We start from the raw sequence: 20,663 nt of genomic DNA, 5'->3' as shown, positions 1-20,663 counted from the left end.
ACGAAAACAAACCCAAAACCAAGACCGCACTTGCAATAAATAAAACCATAAACATAAATAAATTAATCGCAAGATTAAGACAAGATAATTACCTTTGGAGCGTGCTTCGCCCAAACGGAAGGGGCTCTTACTTCGAAAGCTAGCCTCGAAAATACGACGTCCTCCAACGATAGTCCAACCACAACTCGACCACCGAAAATGGGCCAATGCCTTGAAGTTAGAAAGGCCCGACCAAAATCCAAGTGATTAGTGAGTTCAAAGGTTTTCACAATGGTGATGCCTTTTTCAACTCTCACTCAAGCGATTTTCCCAATACCCCAACTTGGGTATTTATAGGAAAAATAAGAGAGTGAAAAGCTCTCCCGTCAATGTGGGAAATTTTGATTTTTCCATTTATTTTAAAGCTAAAATAAAATTAATAATCAAACTAATAATAAATCAACAAGTGGCAAGCTCATGTGAGAGGTTAGGTGAGGACCATTTGGAGGAGGGGGCCAAAACTTACTCCCCACTCTCTCCCTCACGTTGCGCAACTTGGCAACTCCCACTTGAGCACAAAGGCACCCAAGCGGCTTCCAATTTTGCTGATGCCCTTCTCTCGGCCCAGCCATCCCCGCAACACAAATGCGGGCTGCTGCTCGCATTCTCTCGGCCAGCACCCTTGCACTTGCGTGCGGGCTGCTACTGCTAGCATGCCGCGCACCTAGTGCGAGCTGCTAGGTGCGGGCTGCTAGCTCGGCTATACCCCTAGCACTCGGTGTTCCGATGCTAGGGGTATTTTGGTCTTTGTTGATTTATTATTATTTCATGTCTCGTCTTTTACCCTTTTTCGACTCGACTTCCGACGTTCGGTTTCGACGCTCTAAGCTCGAATTCCCGACGTCTAAATATTAATTACTCGGTTGACTTATTAATTAATTCATAATTAATTCGTCGCTTCGGTTCGTTAGTTGCTTGAGTGTGACCCGAAGGGTTCAGTCAAGATTAAGCTGTAATATTAATTATGCATTAATATTACTGATCGGAAGCGGCCTCCACCCAGGCATTCCGATCACTTGACCTTACTGAATATATTAGCTTTCTAATAATTCTGAACCCACTAACGGAATAGTACCCTTGTTCGAAGGACACCATTCCTTTCATAATTTTCTTAGTTTTCCTTGGTTTTCCATTTTAATGACTCATTTGAGTTTTGATTAGTTTTAATTAGTTTTTCATGATTTTAGTCCTTAATTCATTGTTTTACTTTTATTTCTTTTATTTTCTATTTTACTTTATTTATTTCTATTTTATTTTATTTTGTCTTGATTTACCCCCTCGGGTTTTCATGTATGTAGGTGTGGATTGGATCAAGGTATGTGTAAATATTTGAAGTAACGTTTGAAACTTCGGGTCCCAAACAAGCAACTTCCCCGGTCTCAGCCAACACAACAGCCACACTACCAAGCAACCAACAAAGAGATGTTGGAAATAGGTAATGCAAACAGATGCTCGCGCCTGATCTGGCGGCCCTCTCCCGATCAGGCGGAGGTGGCCAAGGAAAATAGGAGAACTCTCGCGCCCGAACGGGCGGCGGACTCGAGTTTATGACGAGCCCGATTGGCCGCTTCGCCCGATGGCTCGCCCGGGATGGGGTTTCTAGATCGCCCGACCGGGCGGTGTTCGCCCGATCGGGCACGACACTAGGTCTGGAGAAACTTAATCTCGCGCTCGATCGGGCGGCACCTTGCCCGATCGGGCCCGCCTTTTTCCTAGGTCGGTTTGCTTTGCGTGTTTCCTTTTTCCAGGACTCATATAAATACGAGGCTTGTCTCTTCATGAGATTCTTTCACTTTTCTAGCCGAAAACACAAACCTACCTTTTGAGATCTGAACAGTTCTTAAGCAATTCCACTCTTCGAGTTCGGGTGCACGGATTACGGAGAGAGTTGCGTTAAACTTGGGGGCGTGCGTCACTAGGAAACTTGTACCGGTGGTGGCGTATTTTGCTTCTAAGGCAGTGGATTTTGTTCCACGGCACGACTGTGAATTTGGGATCTTCAATCCAGGAAAGTTCTAATCTTTTTGTTTGTTATAGATTTCAACAGTTATTTTACCAAAAATTTAGAAGCGAAATAGTTTTGATTTATTCTGTTGATATCATGACTAGCAATTCTCAAACTCGTTTATACCTAGATCTGTCTAAGGTTGAGTCTCTTGATGGAATTAGTTGTAAGAGATGGTCACAAAGGATGTTGATTGCTTTTGAACAAGTAGAAATTAATTATGTTTTGTTCAGGGATGCTCCAAAACCTATTGAGCGAACTAATACCATGATTGAAATTCTTAGTACTCCTGTTCCTGAGAATAAAGAATCTAGCTCTAGTCAAAGAACCACTACTGTTATTGCTAATGAATCTGAAATCAAGAAATTTGATCGTGATAATAAATTTATTAGAGGTCATCTTTTGAACATCATGAAAAACAACATATTTGATTTGTATGTTAATATGAAATCTGCCTAGAAGATGTGGGAGTCTTTAGAGAAGAAATATGGTGCTGATGATGCTGGGAAAAAGAAGTATGTGATTGGAAATTGGTTTAATTTCAAATTGGTTGATACAAAGCCTATTATGGACCAAGTCCATGTGTATGAGAATTATGTTGCTGAAATTCTTGCTCAGGGTATGAAGATGTGTGAAATCCTTCAGGCTAATGTTTTGATTGAAAAATTACCTAATTCCTGGTCTGATTATAGAAATCACCTCAAGCATAAAAAGAGGTATTTAACCCTAGAAGAACTTGTGAGCCACATGAAGATTGAGGAAGCCAACAGGCTTAAGGATGTTTCCTCTAAGCCAAATAATGTGTTAGCAATCAAGGCTAACCTTGTTGAATCTGGTGCTGACTCTGACAAGAAAGCAGGTGATAATCGTGCCAAGAAGGGGAGCTCTGAGAAGAAGGGAAATCTCCAAGCTAAGGGCAAGATTGGAAAGAAAGTCACTGTCAAGTGTTTGTCATGTGGTGAAGTGGGGCACTTTGCTTCACAATGCAAAAACAAGAAGAAGAAAAATCTGAAATCGAGTGGAGGAATCAAGGGTCAGGCTCATCTGGTTGAGAATGAGGATGAAGATGTCAACGCTGCAGTTGTTTCTGAAGTCAACCTTGTTGAGAACAACAGTGAATGGATCGTGGAAACTGGTGCATCTAAACACTTTTGTGCTAACAAGGACCTGTTTGTCAGTATGGAAGAAGCAAAGGAAGGTGAACAAGTCTACATGGGAAATTCAAGCAGCTCTGAGGTACTTGGAAAGGGCAAAGTGGTTCTGAAGCTGACTTCAGGAAAGACCTTGGCTCTTCACAATGTACTGTATGTTCCTTCTCTTCATAGAAATTTAATTTCTGGTGCTTTGTTGAACAAAGTAGGAGTTAAGTTAGTCTTTGATGCTAATAAACTTGTGTTAACCCGTAATGGGGAGTATGTTGGAAAGAGTTACCTTAGTGGGGGCCTATTTGTTCTTGAGATTGTAACTGTTCCTTCAATGAATAAGATTTCTACTTCTACTTATATTGTTGAGTCCTTTGAATTATGGCATAGTAGATTGGGTCATGTTGGTGCAACAAAATTAAAACAAATGAAAAGTTTAAATTTTCTCCCAAATATGTCATTAGATGGATTTGAAAAATGTGAAGTGTGTGCGGAGTCTAAATTCGTGAAGTAACCCTACAAATCTTTCACGAAGAGAGAGACCACACCACTTGAGCTAATTCATTCAGATTTAGTAGACTTTAAGAATTTGGAAAGTAGAGGCGGGAAACGCTACTATATCACCTTCGTTGATGATTGTTCGAGATATAGCAAGGTGTATCTTTTAAGGACGAAGGATGAAACTGAGTCCAAGTTTCTTGTGTATAAGGCAGAGGTAGAAAATCAGTTGGAGCGGAAAATAAAGAGAGTTTGCTCAGATAGGGGTGGAGAATATGGCTCCGATTTCCTCAAAGACTTGTGTGAAAGTGAGGGAATCATTCATGAAGTATATGCCCCGTATACTCCGCAGCAAAATGGTGTGGCAGAGAGGAAAAATAGGACCTTGAAAGAAATGATGAATGCAATGCTTCTGAGTTCCAGGTTGCCAGACAATTTGTGGGGTGAAGCGGCTCTATCAGCTAATTATGTACAGAACAGAGTAACTCACAAGAAGTTAGACAAGACTCCATATGAAATATGGAAGGGTTATGCTCCAAAATTGAATCACATGAAAGTGTGGGGGTGTCTAGCTAAGGTGGGCTATCCATCGTTAAAGCGCTCAACTATAGGATCTAGGACCTATGATACAGTATTCATTGACTATGCTGAGAATAGTGCCGCATATAGGTTTATGAGTTTGGAATATCGCTCTATATCTGAATCTCGTGATGCAGAGTTCTTTGAACAAGTATTCCCTTTGAAGAAAAACTTAGTTACTAACGATGTTTCTTCAGTTTCTTCATCTGCAAAGCCAGAAGATGCTTCCCCTAGGATTGAAAGTGAGATTCAACCTAGGAGAAGTAAAAGGCAAAGAGTGGAGACAAGCTTTGGACTTGATTTCCTAACAGCCTTTATAGCAGAGTGCGGAAATCTAGGTGAATTCGAAGATGATCTAGATGAGATCATGTTGTGTCTACAGGTTGTGGATGAAGATCCAAAATCGTTTGAAGAAGCTATGAGTTTAGTAGATGCAACCTTCTGGAAGGAAGCTGTGAACAGTGAGCTTGACTCAATCATGTCAAATGGAACCTGGGAGCTTGTGGACCTGCCAAAAGGGAGCAGATCTATTGGGTTCAAGTGGATTTTCAAGAGAAAAATGAGAACTGACGGCACCGTGGAAAGGTTCAAAGCTAGATTGGTGATAAGAGGATTCACTCAAAAATTTGGCCTTGATTATTTTTATACTTATTCTCCTGTGACTAAAATTGCCACTATTCGTGTTTTGTTTGCCTTAGCTTCTTCTTACAACTTGATTGTGCATCAGATGGATGTTAAGACAGCTTTTTTGAATGGCGATTTGGAGGAGGAGATCTACATGGAGCAACCTCCGGGTTTTGTAGTTCCTAGGATGGAGAATAAGGTGTGCAGACTAAAGAAATTCTTGTATGGCTTGAAACAAGCTCCGAAGCAATGGTATGAAAAATTTCATAAAACTGTTCTTAGTTTTGGTTTTGTTGTCAATGGTAGTGATGCATGTGTGTACTCTAAGATGTTTGGTGCGCAATGTGTGATATTATGCCTGTACATTGACGACATGCTCCTGTTTGGCACAAACATGTATGTCATAAATGAAACTAAGAAGTATTTAAATTCAAAGTTCGAGATGAAGGATTTGGGAGAGGTAGATGTGATCCTTGGTGTTAAAGTTACTAAAACCAAGAAAGGGTATTTTTTTGTCTTAGTCTCATTGTGTGGAGAAAATTCTGAAGAACTTTAATTGTTTTGATTTGCCTCCATTGAGAACTCCCTTTGATCCTTTTGGAACTTTGGTGAAAAACTTAGGGGACGGTGTGTCTCAAACTGAATATGCTAAGGTGCTTGGTAGTCTGATGTTTTTGATGAACTGCACTCGCCCTGATATTGCTTTTGCAGTTAGTAGACTTAGTCGCTATACTCATTGTCCTAGTGAGCAACATTGTGTTGCTTTGAGGCGTGTGCTCAGATATCTATGCGGAACCGTGTCTTGGGGATTGAATTTTGATGGTCATCCTTTGGTTCTTGAAGGGTATTGTGATGCAAATTGGGTAACGGATAGCGATGAAACAAGTTCAACAAGTGGCTATGTGTTTACCCTTAGTGGGGGTGCAGTTTCATGGAAGTCTGGAAAGCAGACGTGTATAGCTAGGTCAACAATGGAAGCTGAGTTCATCGCATTGGATCTTGCTACTCAAGAGGCAGATTGGTTGAGAAATTTGCTTATTAATATTCCTTTGTGGGGGAAGCCTTCACCACCTATGTCTATGCATTGTGATTCACAAGCTGCTATATGTGTTGCTAAAAACAGCGTTTACAATGGTAAGAAAAGGCACACAAGATTCAGACATGAGTCTGTGAGGCAGTTTATTGTGAATGGGGTTATTTCGTTGGACTATGTTCGAACAGAGAAAAAGCTGGCAGACCCTTTTACTAAGGGATTAAGTCGTAGACTAGTGGTGGAGTCATCAACTGGTATGGGTTTAGGACCCTTGTTGTAATGACTTGAAATGGTAGCTATACTAGCTATGTGACATGATACATTGGTTTTAATAAATTTGGAACCTGTTTTGGTTTATTTGTTTCATCGGCATGAATCATGTGGATTTGTTATATATGTATCATGTGTTTGAATCTATTACTCTATAAGAGTGGTAAGTTTTACCAGTTAGATTCTGCTAGGATGAGTTTGTCTCTTAATGTCATTAGTACAGTTGTTTTCTGAGCAGGGATAGATGGAGGTTCTTAAGAGAGTTAAGACCTTTGTCCCAGTAGTTCTTAAAAAGGATAGATAATGACACCGAAAGTTGAAGGGTTGAACTTATGTTCTTAATGTTCTAGTTCCATTGCATGTAATTCTCTGGTTTGCAATGTGCTTAAACATGTTTAAGCCTGCAGGGAAAGACCTTTGAATTTGCTAGGAACGTGTGTGAATAACACATAGGATGAACACCTACGTGAGTACGAGAGGTGGCCTTTCTCAAGGGAAGACTGGAGTATTGTTTTCCTGAAGTACTCATGAGAGCCCAAGTGTTGGCCAAGATTGGCGGAGTTGCTTAAGCTCTAAAGTCAAGGTATGTGTATTCAAGGTCCCTTCCTCGCTCCTAGTAGTTCAAATCTTAGGATACTCCCTAGGGAAGTGTTGAAAACCTTGTGCACTAATGTGTTAGTTCAAACATTTGGATACTAGCATTTAAGTACTAAGACTTTCATTTACTGTTCAGATTTCATGTTGAAGATCCGCTCGCATTAGTGAAGGATAGTTGGAAATAGGTAATGCAAACGGATGCTCGCGCCCGATCGGGCGGCCCTCGCCCGATCAGGCGGAGGTGGCCAAGGAAAATAGGAGAACTCTCGCGCCCGATCGGGCGGACCTCGCCCGACCGGGCGGCGGACTCGAGTTTTTAACGAGCCCGATCAGGCGGCCCTCGCCCGACCGGGTGGCGGACTTGAGTTTTTGACGAGCCCAATCGCGCGGCTTCGCCCGATGGCTCGCCCGGGATGGGGTTTCTAGATCGCCCGACCGGGAGCCCGACCGGGCGGTGTTTGCCCGATCGGGCGCGACACTAGGTGTGGAGAAACTTAATCTCGCGCCCGATCGGGCGGCAGCTTGCCTGATCGGGCCCGCCTTTTTCCTAGGTCGGTTTGCTTTGCGTGTTTCCTTTTTCCAGGACTCATATAAATACGAGCCTTGTCTTTTCATGAGATTCATTCACTTTTCTAGCCGAAAACACAAACCTACCTTTTGAGATCTGAACCGTTCTTGAGCAATTCCACTCTTCGAGTTCGGGTGCACGGATTACGGAGAGAGTTGCGTTAAACTTGGGGGGCGTGCGTCACTAGGAAACTTGTACCGGTGGTGGCGTATTTCGCTTCTAAGGCAGTGGATTTTGTTCCACGACGCGACTATGAGTTTGGGATCTTCAATCCAGGAAAGTTCTGATCTTTTTGTTTGTTATTGATTTCAACAGTTATTTTACCAACAACAGAGCAGTCTTACCACCATCACCCACCAGCACTACATCACCACCAGCCACAGCTTGCTGCGCCTCTTCACCATTAAGCAGCCACCGCAACGCAACAGCATAGCAGCCCAGCCAGCCGCGGACGTGGGTATGAGAACCGCGGGTGCGGGCTCAGCTGCACCAAATCAGGCAGTAAATCAGCGTGGTCTGGCCGCGGGCTCACCGTAGGCGCGGCCCCAAACCCGTGGGCGCGGGCTCTTGAACCACAGGCGCGGTCGTCGTGCTCTGTTCACGCAGCTCCCCTATTTACACAACAGATCCCCAATTTATTGCCACATCAGCCCGCAACAACCACCGTCCTCACCACCGTGACAAACAAGCTACTAATTGCCACCTTCAAGTCACAACTAGCCGCAACAACCACCACCTTCCAGCCGAACCAGCCACCCAAATTCCGCCACCGAATTTCACCAATAATCCAACAGCAACTGACCTTAATATTGCACTCTAATGGAAGAATCAGAGATGCGCACAGCTGGGTTCCAATTGAAACCTTTGATTGTGATGAAGTGTGTTGATCGAACCATGATGATAGTGATTTGGTGTGCTGTGCGAAGCATAGGATAATTTCCCATATTAGAGCTACCGATTTTGAAGTCCACAAAACTTGTTTTCTATTCTTTTAATTTCATTCTTTTATTTTTCATTTTTATTTTTCCTTTTTATTTTCTATTTCTATTTTTTTTTTCCTTTTCTTTTCTTTTCTTACTTATTTTATTTCCGTTCGTTTTCTTTTATTTTTCTTTTATTTTCTTTTCTCTTTTATTTTATTTTATTCATGTAAATATAAATACCCATTTTTGGGTTAGAGAGAAAACAATTAGAATTAGAGATCCAAAATTAGACCACATATTATTAGCTTAGTTGAGAGCTTCTCTCTCTAGTTTTAGGGTTAGTTTTAGGTGTAGATTTTAGAGAGAAAAAGTGAGGAATTTTAATGGTTATTTGAGAGGTTGAAGATTCAAGATGACAATTGTATTGAAGATCTCCATTATCAACCAATGAGGATTTCTCACTCTCTCTCCTCCTTATAGCTTTGTTTAATTTCATGTTTGTTTGAATTGATTTTGATGTTTGATGCTTGATTAGTGTAGTTGTTCTTGATATATTGTTGATTCTTGATTTCCTTAGTTATTTGTTGATAGATGATGATATTTGAGTACTTGTTTGGCTAGGAATTGGGTAAAACTTGTATGATTGATTAATTGTGATTAATTTGGGAATTGTGTTGATTAATTGTTGATATTAAAGTAATTAATGAAGGTTTGCATGTGTGTAATTCGATTAGGCCTTGAGAATTATGCTAGATTGCATTGTAATTGGTAATGACACGACCAATTGATTTAGGAATTGCAATTATTAATTTGTTTGGATTGTGATTCTCTTAGTTTGTTATTCATAGTGAACCCTAGCTTAACAATTAAGAGATAGCTTTTTTATTCCAATTGATAGCTCTTATCATTAGTCTTCACAACCTTTGATTGGCATGATCTTCCCAAGTTGTTGCAATTAACATGATTACCTGTTGATCCCCATTCCTAGTGGTTTATTTCCTTGGTTACTTGTTTTGTTAGTTGTTAGTATTCTCTCTTTATCTTTGGGTTTGACCTAGCTTAGGCACCCAAATCAAAAGCATTTGAACATTACCGTTCCTTTGGGTTCGACCCTTGACTTGCCTCTATAATCGTATTTAGGTTTGTTAAGTGTTTATAAATTTAGTTTGACCGAGGGAGGATTAGATAACGACCTAGTTTTCCTCTCGTCAGCGGAGTTATCTTCGATCGTGTTCCCTAGCTTGCGGAAGATGGTCACAAGGTGGTAGAAGGTCGTTTCGGGCGAAGCAATCTTCTATAGTGTTCCCTAGATTACGGAAGATTATCACATCGGAAATCAGAGGCTGTTACAGGCATAGCAGTCTTCAGGCGGTATCCCCTAGCTTGAGGAAGATCATCAAACAAACAAAAAGCTCTTTTGCTCAGAGACGCGTGGGCGTATCATTCAAAGCTCTTTTGTTCAGAGACGCGTGGACATTTCTTCCAAAAGCTCCATTGTTCAGAGACAAGTGAACAATCCTCAAAAGAAGCTCTTATGTTCAGAGACGAGTGAACATCAATAGCGGCAAAGCACGACTACAACAACAAATGAAGCAACAAGTTGATTACCCTCAGAGACGTGTGGTTGACGGTGCAAGATACGCATTTCTTAACTCTCTTATCTATTTTAACTAACGCTAGTTTACAGGTATCGGCGTTTGACCCTAAGGCGAGACTAGGTTGTTGAAAACTAATCAACCCTTGGTCAAAACAAAATTTATAATCTCTCAACACACCCCTACACAAAGCATAAAGTAAGTCGAGGGTCGAACCACTAAGAATGGGAAATGAATGCTACAGTCAAAGCTAAACTATTTCGAAGCAATAAAGTGAGGTGTGTGTATCCAAAACAATCAAACAATCAAATTTAAATCAAATTTAATAAGCACTAGGGTTAGGATCCGCATGTACTCGGAGTGGATATAGCTAATTGGGATTGGAGATGACTAAGTCAAGTGTTGCGAGGGAAAATCAACTAAGCAATCAAGAGAGTAAGGTAGGCTAATCTCCTAGAGGTCAAGCTAGCGCCAACTACGAGAGACTCTAACTAGGAACCTTGCAAACCTACTAAATCGACAAAAGCAAGCCACATATCAATTTTCCGTATCAATGCAAGCTTATATTGCATTCTAGTGCAACAAATCAAAGTTAGCTACTCTTCAATTAATCACACACATGCACTTAATCAATCAACAAATTTAATCACAACATCAACTCCATCAATTTCCCCCAATTAGCATCAATCCATCACTCATACAGGCTTCACCATTCCCCTAGAAAAAGAACTACTCACAATCCATTGAAATTAAGATCAAAACTAAGCTAATCAACAATTTCATCATCATCATATCAATAGAACTAGTTCAATCACAAATTCAATTCAAACTTGAACAATCAATAAAACAATTGAAATGATAAGCTAAGAATTGCATAAAAGTAAAATAAATCCTTACTAACTTGCTTCAATTCAATGGAGGAAATGCTAGAATTCACAATCTTCAATCATCAATCAACAATCAAGAACTTCTCTCTCTACAATCTAGAGTTTCTCTCTCTAAAATTATAGCTCAATTTCTGAATTAATTCTCTCTAATGATTCTCTCATTATTCTCTCTCTAAAAATAGAAAGAAAATCTATATATAGAAAAACCAACTAAGAGAAGTTAGTTAGATCATCCCTAAATAAACTCATACAGGCGCGGCCAACCATAAGGGAGAGCGCGGCCGCGCAAAACTAGGTACGGAACAGGGACCCAGACAGGCGCGCCCGCGCCACCAGGCCGCGCGGCTGTGCCATGGTCGCGCGCGCCTGCGCCTGGGAGCTTGGGAGCCCTCTTCCCTATCATTCCGATGCTCTTCATGCGTTCCACTTAATGCTCCTTATAAACACGAAACCTTGCAGTTTCTAAACTCCATGTTTGTGGGTTCAAGACTAGAAAGCATGCCCCCACAGCTTGAATGCACAGCTCAAGGATTTTAGGAACTTGCAATTCTCCATGCTTGAGCTTCAAATGGAGACCACTAGGCATCCTTATCAATGCCAAACTTGGGAAGAGTCTCGAGAAACTTGGAAAACGACCTTAACCTGAAAAATAAAGGAAAACAAGCAAATAAAAGAGAAAATAACAAAATAAACCAAGAAATGCATAAAGAAAGAAATCAAACTAAGAAAATGCAAACTAAAAGTAATAAAGAGTAAAATCAAGGAAAAGGTAAGAAAAAGAGCTATAGAATAGCATGAAATTCATCCTAAAGAGAACCAAATGTGTGCCATAAATGACACTCATCAAATTCCCCCAAGCTAAACTTTTGCTCGTCCTTGAGCAAAATAAAGCAAGAAAGAATAAGGATGAAAGACTTATTCAAAAAGAAAAAAAAAAAAAGACATAAGATGAGAATATACACTAAGACTCACTTTCGTAGGAATCACGGTTGTTTTTAGCTACAACAAGCCCTTTAAACCCCAAAGTCACCTATGAGGACGAGTGAGGTATCGTAAAGGTTTCCTAAGAGCTTAACCTATAACTCTCCACCAACAAACATGAGGCAATCCACAAAAAGAAAAGTAAAAGAAAGAAAAACAAAATTGAAACCTTTACGAATTGGACTCTACAAAATGACCACATTTCAAATGAATAAACATCTTTCTTAAGCAATAGAGGTATGCACGTTTCAAGATATCCGAGGTTGATTGAAACATAGAGTATGCTAAGCATAGAGAACTAGTTATCACAATTCACTTTCATCCCGTTCAATCTTACCGCATTCTCCCTATAGTCTCAAATCTCCCTCTAATGAGCATCTCAATAGCTCCTCGAAGGAGCCGGAAAAGAAACACTTTTGGGCTTCACGACGTCTTGACTATGCATCCCCTCTCTTTAGGCTTTAACTCATAATGCCCTCCCTCGAAATTTGAATCAACCTTTAGGTCGAAAGGTCTTTCCCATGGTTGTAACTTAAGGGCAAAAAGGGTTAGGGGTAGTCTAAAATTTTAAAATTTGGTGGTATCCCTAATAGTGAAGCAAAGAACGGGCCCTTTCTTGGAATCACAATCAAGTAGTTACCAAACAAAAACAAACTAACTCCCCCAAGATTATTCAAAGCCATAATTACAATCATATTTACAAAAAGCGTAAACGCTTCTCCCCCACGCTTAAAGGAAGCATTGTCCTCAATTCTTGAAAAGGGGAAAAGATTCACATCAAAATATATTTGATTTTTCTCATTTTCAACATTTTTTTATGCATAACTTCAAAGCAATTGTCCTCACCTCTTTTAACTTTGGACGGCTTTTACAACTTTGCATTTATTATGTCCTTGCCTTTTTTAACTTTGGACGGCTTTTTCTATCATACATTTACCATTATTCAAAAAATATTTACAAAACACAAGCTTGCTTACAAAAGAAACCAATATCCATATTTATAAACCACAAACTCCAAAAACATGACCATTAGCTTCACAAAAACCAAAAATGGAACAAAAAGAAACAAAAGGCTCAAATTTCTAAAGATGTGGCTTGAAAAGAAAGGAAAAGGCTCAAATGGTTAGCAAGAGGGCAAATGTAAACCCAAATGAACTAAAAATAAAGAAGATTAACCTAGAAAAAAAAAATTACCACCCCAAAAAGATGTCTTTGTCCTCCCTAGATGATTCGGTCTCGTGTTTGAGAATTATGAGTCAAGATTCAAGATTAGATCCGCAATAGTCAAGGATCCATGCCACTCATGCAAGTTATGTAGAAGGATTGAAAAATGAAGAACCTCACATGGATGTAGCAAAAACTCATTATAGGTGTCAAATCGACCATAGGAAGCAACTACCAATATGCCACAAACAAGTAGAATCCGGTTTCATGATCCTCCTAGTTCTAGAACATGCTACCTTAGCATACAACTATCCTAGAGTCAACCAAGCATATTCTCAAACCGTGCATACCCTTACCATTTAGGAAGATATTCATTCAAAAGCAAAAATCGGTTGTATATAGTCCAATTCAAAAAGAAAAACAAAAAGGTGACAAATAAAGCCTCAAAATATACAAAAATCCAAAAACAAAGAGAAAGAAAAATAAAAGATAAGAAAAGAGAAAAGAAAAACATAGATAAAGGAAAAGAAGGAAAGTAAAGAATGGAACGAATATGCAAGTAGAACATGTAATTCCCAATCGACAAACAAGTGATCAAATGACAACATCGTTAATGATCCCAAACACTCTAGGTGTTAAAAGCATCCATCCTCGAACCATTCAACTTTTCCTAAAACTAATCCTAAACTATGCATTCAAAAAAATAAAAGAGAATAAAGGAAAATAAGAAAGATCTCACCGGCTTTCAAGCAATGCTAAAATAGTAAAGTGAAGAATCAACCACCTCATGAAGCTCCAAGAAACAAAGCATCATCATCAAAGCCATGTGAGAACAAAAATGGAGAAGAAAACTATGGACAAAGGAAACGGTTAGTAACTTCAAAACAAAAGAAAACAAAAGAAAACAAAAAGGAAAGAAAATAAAAAGCAAAAATAAGCATAACTAAACTATCAAGAAAGCAAAATAAGAAAATAAGAACTAAAGAACTAACTAAACATCTATCTAAACAACGAAATACTAAACTACAAAATTTGGATTCAAGGGATTTGGATTCATGGGATTTGGATTATGGGGGTTTGGATTCAAGGGAGCAAACACACATCATCATCACAACAACAACAAGATCGAGAATGAGCAAACATCATCAAAGTAGAATCAAGAATGAGATCATCATACAAAGAATCAAGAGAAGCAAGATTAGTTTCAACAACAAATTGGCCACCGAGATAAAACCCCTAAGAAAAGGAAAAGTTCCCCAAGCTAAACAAAAATACATCTCAACATCCCAACAATACAAAGCAAGAACACATAAGACAAGGGATGGAGGCACATAACACAAAAATGAGGGAACTAGCAACCACTACCACTCGGCCCGGAGCCATCATTATTGTCCCCATCATAGGAAAACCCGGATGGCGGACCATGAGGATCCCATCCCCCGGTGTAACCGGGTGGCCAACAATAATGCCCCCTAAAGTTATCTTGTTCCCAAGGGGCAAGGGGAGTGAATTGCTCGGGCAAAGCGAGCGGTAGTGGATGATCGGGGTGTTTATAGGGGTAGTTAGGATCACCCCTATAGTCGCTCCCACCGGGAACACGATAATCGTAGTTACCATGCTCATCGGGGAATGAGCGAGTCTCGGTGTTGGACCCCGGGGGTCCTTACCAATATGGGTACGTAGGTACCCCATCACCCCCAAAATATGGTAGAGGACCATATTGGGGTGGAAAGTAAGGGTAGTTAACCGGGGGAGTGATTTCTCCCCGATTAACACCCGCATCATACAAGTGTTGTTGTTGGAGAAATATACCTTGTTGCATCTCCGAAATCCCTCTCATATGGGTATAGAGGGCCTCAAAATCTTGATCATACTTGCCCTCCAACCGAATTTGCATGCCCTTCATTTGAGCACTAAGGGCATCCAAGTCGGAGTTGGCATATTGGTGATGTTGCTCTTGATGTTGTTGTTGTTGTTGTTGTTTTTGTTGTTGCGGCTCTTCTTCTTCTTCTTCTTCTTCACCCATTTCTTCATCATCATCATAGTAGGGCGGGCGGTGACTAATGGGGACATGCCAAATGTTTGCTACATTCTCTCGGTGGAGAGAAGTTAAGGAGGAATTCGGGAGATAGCACCAATGCTCATTATCCCTTAACCAATCAAATACCTCGTCGTCATCATTCTTTGCCAAGAAATGGATTTGCTTCAATTGCTTGACATCGAGATAAAGAGAATCAGCATCCCCCACCGGAGTGCAAGATGGAAAATAATGCCCTAGCTCAAGGTTGGTCACTAGCCTGGTGACCATGCGCCCACAAGGGATCTCGCCGAAATCCCTATCTTGCAACCCTTTGAAATAGCTTGCAAAAGTGTACCCCAAGTTTAGGCGACCCTGGTACTCCGCACAAGTAGCCACCCATAAAATCCGAAGTTCCAATAGGCTCATCTTTCCCAATTCTTGTTTCGGGAACACCGAATATCCCAATAGCCTATGGAGAACCCGGAGACATGGTTAGTATACCTTGTTAATCTTGGCATACCGGGTACAAAGTCACCGCAACCAGAAATATCGTCCCACCACGAATTCTGATCATACTCATCGTTGAAGAAGAACACAGGATCCAAAATATCAGAATTTGGATCAAAGTCAAGAGCCGCATTAAAATCTTCCAAAGATTGATCAAATTGAATGTTGAAGAGTTAAAATCGGACACGGTAGATACCACCTTCAATCACCACAAGATCAAACATGGCCAAGAACTCCAAAGTTGGTTGAACATATGTACAGAAACTCCGGCTCACAAAAGACCCCATGCGAAGGTTGTTGAGCAACTCCCTCAAGTCTTCATCAATCCCCAATTTAATCATGTCCGCTTGATAATAGTGACTGGAAGGCTTGAGGGAACGGCTTGCTTTGAGCTTGAAGTGTCTAGATGTTTGGATTAGGTCGGTAATTCTAAGTTTGGGTATAGGGGTAGGTTGACGTTGTTGTGAGGTAGAAGGAGAAGGAGCGGGTTATTCATTGGCTTTTCATTTCTTGCAGAGGCTTTTGATGGTTTTAGACATGATGATTTTCAAATGTAGCAATTCAATACACCACAATCACCCCAAGAAACTCCAACCAACAATCTTGAATGCTTTAATCGAACTCCTTAACCAAAACCGACAAGCAACAATTCACTACCAAAGTTGAGCAATCCCAAATACACACAATTACCACCAATTCAAGCCACCAAATGCATTCAAATCATATACCAAGCACAAAGAAATCAAGAACCAAGGCTCAACATTACCAACGAAGCACCACTACCAAAAATCCGATCACAACAATTCTCAACAATAACGAACAATTTTGCCACAAAAACAACAAACAACACAATGTAAGCAATAAACAATCATCATTCATCACAAATAACCAACCAAAATCCAATTTCAAACATTAAAACCATCAAAATACATACTACTACTATTCATGCCCATGAATTAACTAAAACATGCAATTATATGGTATAATAAAGCAATTAAGAGTAAGAGTAGATGATTATACCATACAAGAAGCAAGTTAGAGCAATCTTTAGCCACCAATTTCCACTCACACGAAAAACCCCAAATAAGCTTCAACAATGGAGGAGAGAGAATGGTGGTTGTTATGGGTGAAATGTAGTATGAATTTGTTAAAATTGGAAGAATTACAAAAGGATTTGATGAATTGTGATGGAAATTTGGTTGAATTTGAGTGAAAATTTGATGAATGTGAGTAGAGTATGGTGTGGTTTTGATGAGGGTAAAGGAGTTTGTGTGCGTGAGAAAATGAGGGTGAAGGGGAAATGAGGGAAAAGAAAGAAGAAAGAGAAAGAGATAGGCATGGCTGGGGCCTGGAAGCGCACCCGCGCCAGTGTCGCGCGCGGCGGCACACGGGCTAGGCGCACCCGCGCCAGCTGCAGCTCCTCTTGCCTTTATCCTTAGTGCGTTCATGCGTGGGTACATCGATAACTATCATTCCGGGATTTTTGACCCCATCATAACGATCAGTTTCTAAATGTAAAAAATATGGGTTCAACACCCCAAATAATGGTAGCACCACGATGAACTCACCATGTTCCAATTTCTTCAAACTTAAGCACACATTTCCTAACTTACCTTTCTAACAATTCCTACCCCTTTTACCTCAAAATTTCAATAAAATTGAACATAAAACACATCAAAAACTGCGAAACACCATTCCATAGCTCGTTCCACTTGATGTAATCCAACTCCAAGAATTCAACCTATATATCTAAAGTAAAAACAAGTGAAAGAAAAGAAAAGAAACTAGAAGAAAGGAAATTAAGAAAAATTGAAATCAAAAGAAAAGGTTAGAAATCTCCGGGTTGCCTCCCGGGAAGCGTTTGCTTAAGGTCCTTAGCTCGACCCTTCCTCTAAATCACGGAGGGTCAATGAACACCACCTTGTCAAAGGTAGCGGATAGAAAAACTTCTCCTTCATTTTTAAGCAACCTCTCATTGTTGCTTGACAAAACTTCACTAACTTGCACATCGAAAACAATCTTTTCATTTCTCATCTTCAATCTCATTCTCTTCTTCCTCGAAGCTCGTGCTTTCTTCTTGATTTTTTTTCTTTTTGTAGACGGTTTCACACCATCTACCTCCAAGGAATCCTCCTCTTCCTCTCGAGGGTACAGCTCAAACCAATGAGGAATGTTGATCTCCTCTTCGCTCATAGCCTTTGGAAGCTCCTTCTTATCTTCACTAACTTTCATGCAATCGAAACTCACAAGCACATCATCAAAAATATCATGAACATTGTTAGATGAAGAATCAATCACATACACACTATCAAAATAACGAAGGGAAACATCACTCTTGATTCCTTTCACAAGGGATCGGATAAGGACTCATGCATTGGTTTTAGCTCAAAACTCTCTTTCTTGTTACCAACTCTCAAGGTAATTCGGCCTCCCTTAACATCAATCAAAGCTCCCGATTTAGCTAGGAACGGTCTCCCTAAGACAATAGGGATGTGGTCATCTTCTTCTATTTCAAGCACAATGAAATCAACGGGGATTATAAAACCACCTATCTTTAGGGGAACATCCTCAACTTTTCCCTTGGGAAACTTAATGGACCTATCGGCCAATTGCAAAGTCATGTTGGTAGGAAGTTCTCCTAGCTTTAGCTTCTTGAAGACCGAGAAGGGAATTATGCTCACACTAGCACCCAAATCACATAAAGCATTCTCAAACATCTTACTCTTTATTTTGCAAGGAATGGAGAAATTACCCGGATCTTTCATCTTCTTAGGGAGGTCATTGTGAATCAAAGCACTACAACACTCACCAAGCTCCACCGAATCTATCTCATTACAATCTCTCTTGCCACTCAAGATATCCTTAAGGAACTTGGAATATCTAGGCATTTGTGTCATGGATTCGATAAGAGGGATAGAAAGATGGACCTCCTTCAACATTTCAAGAAATCTCCCAAATTGTTCATCTAGTTTGTTCCTCATAAACTTTTGGGGATATGGAAGGTCGGGTTTTCTCACTTCCTCTTGCTTTTTCTCATGGCTCTCTTCTTTGATCACATCTCTTGACACATCCTCCTCTTTTTGCTCACTTGAAACACTCTTCTTCTTGTCCTCCTCACAATCCCTAGAAACTCTCTCTTCAAGAACTCTTCCACTCCTTGTGGTGATGGAATAAACGGGTTTCTTTGGATCAACTCCTTTAAAAGGAAATGAAGAAGGACTAGCTCAATCTTTCAAAGTGTTTGCTAGTTGGGTGATTTTTGTCTCAAGCATTTTGTTATGTGTCATGATCTCATTAAATTTCTTTTCGCTCACCGCCATATAGGTGTTCAAAATTTTTGTTTGATTTTCAATTATCTCCTCCAAATTGTACTTGGATGATTGAGAATAGGAATTTTCACCAACACCTTGAGACTTTGGACCAAATCCGAGTAGGGGTCCCCTTTGATTGTTTTGAAAATTTCCCCTATTTTGATTGTTCAAATTGCCTCGATTTTGATTGTTGCCAAAATTTTGGTTTTGGCCACCAAAGCCTTGAGATTGGCTTTGATTTCCATACCCTTGTCCTTGGTTTTAATTCCCATAACCTTGGTTATTATAGTTGCCTCGGAAATTTTGGTTTCCTTGGTTCCTATAATTACCATTGTTATAGTTATCAAATCCACCTTGTTGGTGAGAATTTCTATTTCCAAAGTTTCTTGGTCCATCAAACCTTTGACCATAGTTATTGTTTGAGACAAAATTCACATGTTCACATTCATTACTCTCACCATCATCAAGATTTTCAAACTCATTTGAACAAGTAGAAGCATCATGGTCATAAGGCCCACAATTATCACAAAACAAGCATCCATTGGGCATATTGTTAGAAGTAGAAAGAGGAGTAGAGTTAGAAGATGTACCTCTCCCTTTAATGTTGGAGGGATGACCTTGTGCATTGGAAGTTGCACTCACAAGCTTGGCCTTGATTGTTGTCATCTCCTTCCCCAAACTTGCAATTTGAGAGGATAGATTGTTGATGGCATTATGGTGATATGGTGATCAACCAAGTAAACCGTTGATCCATTCTTGCTTGAAGACTCTCTTTCTCCTTCTTGCCAATCCATGTAATGGCGCACCACATCTTCTATAATGTCCACAACCTCTTCTTCGGATTTGTTCATGATTGGGCCTCCGGCTCCCGCATCAAGACACGATTTTCCTTGAGGACTCAACCCTCCATAGAAAATTTGAATGATTTAATAGGTTGGGATGCCATGATGGGGATATTCTCTTTGATACTCCTTATACCTTTCCCAAGCTTCATACAAGCTCTCACTAGGTTTTTGCTTGAAACTTTGGATCAAAGCTCTTGCCTTCGCTGTTTTCTTTTGGGGGTAAAACCTAGACAAGAATTCCTTGGTAACTTCATCCCATGTTCTAAGAGAATTTGGCTTGACCTCCTTGTCTAACCATTCCAAAGCTCGACCTATGATAGAGAAGGGGAACAACTTGAGCCGAATAAACTCTTGAGAAACACCATTCACTTTGATAGTGTTGCAATACTTCTCAAACCCTTTGAGATGGTTTAGCGAACTCTCAAGCTTAGCCCCACTAAATTATCTTCTTTCAATCAAAGTGATCATGGCCAGTATTATTTCAAATTCATTTGCCGGTGTTGTTGGCAAAGCAATCCCACTTTCAAACCTATATGCACCGGGAGTTCCCAACTCCTTCAAAGCAACTCTTGGATTATCTCCCATGCTTACTTGATCCTCTTCTTCTCTTTCTTGGTGAATTTCTTCTCTTGGAGAGCTTGGACTCAAAGAACGATTAGCAACCCTTATCCTTGTTATTGTTCTCTCGATTTCCGGATCAAATGGCACTAAAGTCCTTCCTCTTATCCTACGCATACAAAAACTCAAAGCAAATATCAATAGCACGGCTTCAAATGTAGCCTAAAGAGAAAAATCTTTTTGTATTTTTTAGATTAAGGTGAAATACAGTCAACAACAATAGCAATCATCTACGCCATTCCCCGGAAACGGCGCCATTTTTGACCCTAAGGCGAGACTAGGTCGTTGAAAACTAATCTACCCTTGGTCAAAACAAAATTTATAATCTCTCAACACACCCCTACACAAAGCATAGAGTAAGTCGAGGGTCGAATCACTAGGAATGGGAAATGAATGCTAAAGTCAAAGCTAAGCTATTTCGAAGCAATAAAGTGAGGTGTGTGCATCCAAAACAATC

General features: G+C 40.2%; 1 non-coding gene across 1 annotated transcript; it reads left to right on the top strand.

The window, feature by feature from the left end:
- Positions 1-19,682: 19,682 nt before the first annotated feature.
- LOC145625767 (small nucleolar RNA R71) lies at positions 19,683-19,788 on the top strand. Its single transcript, XR_014110671.1, has one exon. It is a non-coding gene; the product is annotated as a small nucleolar RNA R71 (small nucleolar RNA).
- The last annotated feature ends 875 nt before the right edge of the window (positions 19,789-20,663 follow it).

This window comes from Chenopodium album, chromosome 3 (genome assembly GCF_948465745.1).
Source record: "Chenopodium album chromosome 3, dcCheAlbu1.1, whole genome shotgun sequence".
Lineage (NCBI taxonomy): Eukaryota > Viridiplantae > Streptophyta > Magnoliopsida > Caryophyllales > Amaranthaceae > Chenopodium > Chenopodium album.
This window is presented reverse-complemented; position numbering and strand designations above follow the sequence as displayed.